The sequence below is a fragment of the Anomaloglossus baeobatrachus genome, chromosome 9 (assembly GCF_048569485.1).
Source record: "Anomaloglossus baeobatrachus isolate aAnoBae1 chromosome 9, aAnoBae1.hap1, whole genome shotgun sequence".
Taxonomy (NCBI): Eukaryota; Metazoa; Chordata; class Amphibia; order Anura; family Aromobatidae; genus Anomaloglossus; species Anomaloglossus baeobatrachus.
Window position 1 is genome coordinate 23,097,027 of NC_134361.1, and position 5,951 is coordinate 23,102,977.

Sequence of the window (5,951 nt, forward strand, 5' to 3'; positions counted from 1 at the left end):
CACACGGCACATATACACACGGCACATATACACACGGCACATATATATACTGTACATATACACAGGGCACATATACACACGGCACATATATATACTGTACATATACACAGGGCACATATACACACGGTACATATACACACGGTACATATACACACGGTACATATACACAGGGCACATATACACACGGTACATATACACACGGTACATATACACACGACAGATATACACACGGTACATATACACACGGCACATATACACAGGGCACATATACACAGGGCACATATACACAGGGCACATATACACAGGGCACATATACACACGTCACATATACACACGGTACATATACACACGGCACATATACACACGGTACATATACATACTGTACATATACACACAGGACATATACACACAGGACATATACACAGGGCACATATACACAGAGCATATATACACACGGCACATATACACACGGCACACATATATACTGTACATATACACACGGCACATATACACACGGCACACATATATACTGTACATATACACACGGCACATATACATACGGTACATATACACATGGGACATATACATATGGGTGTGACACGATGGGGCTAACACAGCGGGTAGTAACTGTACATATACACACGGCACATATAGACACGGCACATATACACAGGGCACATATACACACAGCACATATACATACTGTACATATACACAGGGCACATATAGACACGGCACATATACATACTGTACATATACACACGGCACATATACACGGCTCTCTCGGGGCATTGGTGACACCGCACAGGGGGCAGGGGGCCAAATTCCATCTGCAAAACAGGAAGAATTGTGCATTATGAGGAGCTTTTGGCTTGCAGAGGGCCCATATACTGTGTCCACCAGTGAGATATATCACACATATATTTATATAAGCGCACACAGTGATATAATATACACATCTCACAGCAGGTGCAGGATGAATGGCCCCGCAACTTCCAGTAAAATCAAAGTTGTTAAATCAAAGAATGATTACAGCGCATCCATCAGTGGAGAGCACGATGGGGTAACACAATGGGGTAACACGATGGGGTAACACAGTGGGGTGACACGATGGGGTGACAAAATGGGGTAACGTAGTGGGGTAACACGATGGGGTAACACGATGGGGTAACACAGTGGAGTAACACAATGGGGTAACACGATGGGGGTAACAGTGGGGTGACATGATGGGGGTAACACAATGGGGGTAACGTAGTGGGGAAACACGATGGGGTAACACAGTGGAGTAACACAATGGGGGTAACACAGTGGGGTGACACGATGGGGGTAACAGTGAGGAAACACGATGGGGGTAACACAGTGGGGGTAACGTAGTGGGGGTAACACGATGGGGTAACACGATGGGGTAACACGATGGGGTAACAGTGAGGTAACACGATGGGGGTAACACAATGGGGGTAACGTAGTGGGGTAACACGATGGGTGTGACACGATGGGGTAACACGATGGGGGTAACACGATGGGGGTAACACAGTGGGTGGTAACTGTACATATACACACGGCAAATATGGGGTAACAGTGGGGTAACACGGTGGGGTAACACAGTGCGGTAACACGATGGGGTAACAGTGAGGTAACACGATGGGGTAACTCAGTGGGGTGACACAATGGGGTAACACGATGGGGGTAACACGATGAGGGTAACACAATGGGGGTAATGTAGTGTGGTGACAATGGGGTAACATGATGGGGATAACACGATGAGGATAACACAATGGGGGTAACGTAGTGGGGTAACACAATGGGTGTGACACGATGGGGGTAACACGATTGGGTAACACAATGGGGGTAACACAATGGGGGTAACACAGTGGGTGGTAACACGGTGGGGGTAACATGATGGGCATGATGGGGTACTGTGGCACCCCTGAGGCTTAGGTCGCCACAGAGTATTGCACCTGATTTAAGGTGTAATGCTGCACCCGGATCCGGAGGAGGTTGGTACTGGTTTCATCACTAACACACTCAAATACACAACCACAATGCCCTCCCCAATGGGGACCGGGCTAGAGTAGGGTCGTAAAGATGCCTTCAAACATGGGGGGCACCACCCACAAGTGACAGGGAATCGGGGAGGGGCATCCACTAAGGGAGACTTAGGAGTTCTCCGGCAGGAGAGGACAGGAGAAGACGGATCTCACAGGTGCTTTGGTGGGATACAGGAGTTCATGCGGTTGCCGAGGGGAGAGCTTCCGGCGCCACACAGGGTGCAGGACCCTAGGGAAGATCAGTCTTCAAGTTGGTTTTCCAGAATCTGCTGGGACAGGAGGTTTCAAGCTTCCCTGGCCACAAAGAGCCCAAAAGCACAGTGCCAAGATAGGATCCAGGGCCTTGGACAGCACCAGGCCCCAGTGTGTAACAGCGGTACCTACACATAGGGACAAGAGTAATACTCGAGACAAACTGGGGTCCCTAAGTAGCTTTAAGCCACGGGAATCCAGCACACACGGCGCTAGGAGGAAGGGACTCACCGATCACCACACCGGACTGACCTCTGAAGGAATCCGGGTTCGACGAGGTCCATCACAGCGGGTGACCGGTACTACCCGGGCGAGCGGCACTAAAGACTGAGTAAAACCACCTGGAACCGCAGCAACTAGTTTGGAGTCTTTGTTACCGTCGATGTCGCCCTGCGCCTTGGCGGGGTAAAGGCCATCACTACCCTTCTCATCATCCTCCCCAGGGCCCGCTCCACCTGTGGGGAGCAATATCATATCTGCTGCTACCACTATCCGCCCTGGAGGACAGCAACAGCAGCAGCAGCTAATTCCCTGGCCGCATACCACAGGTGGCGTCACGACAATCATCCTACTACTACCCCCATCATCTTCCCTCCTTATTGGTGTACACCTCGGGGCACGAAGCCGGGCAGACCACCGCGACATCCCAGATCATCACACCGGCCCGGTGACTAGTAACTGAGGTACGAGCTTCTGTGTGCCTGATGCCCCCTGCCCCCTGGGTGCTACAATAACATGACGACCACTAACTCCGGCCCCTCACTCCCACTGACGCCGGCCGCCCTCTCCCACACACGCCGGCCGCCCTCTCCCACACACTCTCCCACACACGCCAGCCGCCCTATCCCACTGACTCCGGCCGCCCTCTCCCATTGACTCCGGCCGCCCTCTCCCATTAACACATGCCACCCTCTCCCACTAACTCCGGCCGCTCTCTCCCACTAACTCCGGCCACCCTCTCCCACTAACTCCGGCCACCCTCTCCCACTAACTCCGGCCACCCTCTCCCACTAACTCCGGCCACCCTCTCCCACTAACTCCGGCCACCCTCTCCCACTAACTCCAGCCACCCTCTCCTACTAACTCCGGCCACCCTCTCCTACTAACTCCAACCACCCTCTCCTACTAACTCCGGCCACCCTCTCCTACTAACTCCAGCCGCCCTCTCCTACTAACCCCAGCCGCCCTCTCCTACTAACTCCGGCCACACACTCTCCCACTAACTCCGGCCACCCTCTCCTACTAACTCCAGCCGCCCTTTCCTAACTCCGGCCACCCTCTCCCACTAACTCCGGCCACCCTCTCCCACTAACTCCGGCCACCCTCTCCCACTAACTCCAGCCACCCTCTCCTACTAACTCCGGCACCCTCTCCTACTAACTCCAACCACCCTCTCCTACTAACTCCGGCCACCCTCTCCCACTAACTCCGGCCACCCTCTCCCACTAACTCCAGCCACCCTCTCCTACTAACTCCGGCCACACACTCTCCCACTAACTCCGGCCACCCTCTCCTACTAACTCCGGCCACCCTCTCCCACTAACTCCGGCCACCCTCTCCCACTAACTCCAGCCACCCTCTCCTACTAACTCCGGCCACCCTCTCCTACTAACTCCAACCACCCTCTCCTACTAACTCCGGCCACCCTCTCCTACTAACTCCAACCATCCTCTCCTACTAACTCCGGCAACCCTCTCCCACTAACTCCAGCCACCCTCTCCTACTAACTCCGGCCACCCTCTCCTACTAACTCCAACCACCCTCTCCCACTAACTCCGGCCACCCTCTCCCACTAACTCCGGCCACCCTCTCCCACTAACTCCAGCCACCCTCTCCTACTAACTCCGGCCACCCTCTCCTACTAACTCCAACCACCCTCTCCTACTAACTCCGGCCACCCTCTCCTACTAACTCCAACCACCCTCTCCTACTAACTCCGGCCACCCTCTCCCACTAACTCCGGCCACCCTCTCCCACTAACTCCGGCCACCCTCTCCCACTAACTCCAGCCACCCTCTCCTACTAACTCCGGCCACACACTCTCCCACTAACTCCGGCCACCCTCTCCTACTAACTCCAGCCGCCCTTTCCTAACTCCGGCCACCCTCTCCCACTAACTCCGGCCACCCTCTCCCACTAACTCCGGCCACCCTCTCCCACTAACTCCAGCCACCCTCTCCTACTAACTCCGGCCACCCTCTCCCACTAACTCCAACCACCCTCTCCTACTAACTCCGGCCACCCTCTCCCACTAACTCCGGCCACCCTCTCCCACTAACTCCGGCCACCCTCTCCCACTAACTCCGGCCACCCTCTCCCACTAACTCCAGCCACCCTCTCCTACTAACTCCGGCCACCCTCTCCTACTAACTCCAACCACCCTCTCCTACTAACTCCAGCCGCCCTCTCCTACTAACCCCAGCCGCCCTCTCCTACTAACTCCGGCCACACACTCTCCCACTAACTCCGGCCACCCTCTCCTACTAACTCCAGCCGCCCTTTCCTAACTCCGGCCACCCTCTCCCACTAACTCCGGCCACCCTCTCCCACTAACTCCGGCCACCCTCTCCCACTAACTCCGGCCACCCTCTCCCACTAACTCGAGCCACCCTCTCCTACTAACTCCGGCCACCCTCTCCTACTAACTCCAACCACCCTCTCCTACTAACTCCGGCCACCCTCTCCCACTAACTCCGGCCACCCTCTCCCACTAACTCCAGCCACCCTCTCCTACTAACTCCGGCCACACACTCTCCCACTAACTCCGGCCACCCTCTCCTACTAACTCCAGCCGCCCTTTCCTAACTCCGGCCACCCTCTCCCACTAACTCCGGCCACCCTCTCCCACTAACTCCGGCCACCCTCTCCCACTAACTCCGGCCACCCTCTCCCACTAACTCCAGCCACCCTCTCCTACTAACTCCGGCCACCCTCTCCTACTAACTCCAACCACCCTCTCCTACTAACTCCGGCCACCCTCTCCTACTAACTCCAGCCGCCCTCTCCTACTAACCCCAGCCGCCCTCTCCTACTAACTCCGGCCACACACTCTCCCACTAACTCCGGCCACCCTCTCCTACTAACTCCAGCCGCCCTTTCCTAACTCCGGCCACCCTCTCCCACTAACTCCGGCCACCCTCTCCCACTAACTCCGGCCACCCTCTCCCACTAACTCCGGCCACCCTCTCCTACTAACTCCGGCCGCCCTCTCCTACTAACTCCAGCCGCCCTCTCCTACTAACTCCAGCCGCCCTCTCCTACTAACTCCGGCCACCCTCTCCCACTAACTCCGGCCACCCTCTCCCACTAACTCCAGCCGCCCTCTCCTACTAACCCCAGCCGCCCTCTCCTACTAACTCCGGCCACCCTCTCCCACTAACTCCGGCCACCCTCTCCCACTAACTCCGGCCACCCTCTCCCACTAACTCCGGCCACCCTCTCCCACTAACTCCAGCCGCCCTCTCCTACTAACCCCAGCCGCCCTCTCCTACTAACTCCGGCCACCCTCTCCTACTAACTCCGGCCGCCCTCTCCTACTAACTCCGGCCGCCCTCTCCTACTAACTCCGGCCACCCTCTCCTACTAACTCCGGCCGCCCTCTCCTACTAACTCCGGCCGCCCTCTCCTACTAACCCCAGCCGCCCTCTCCTA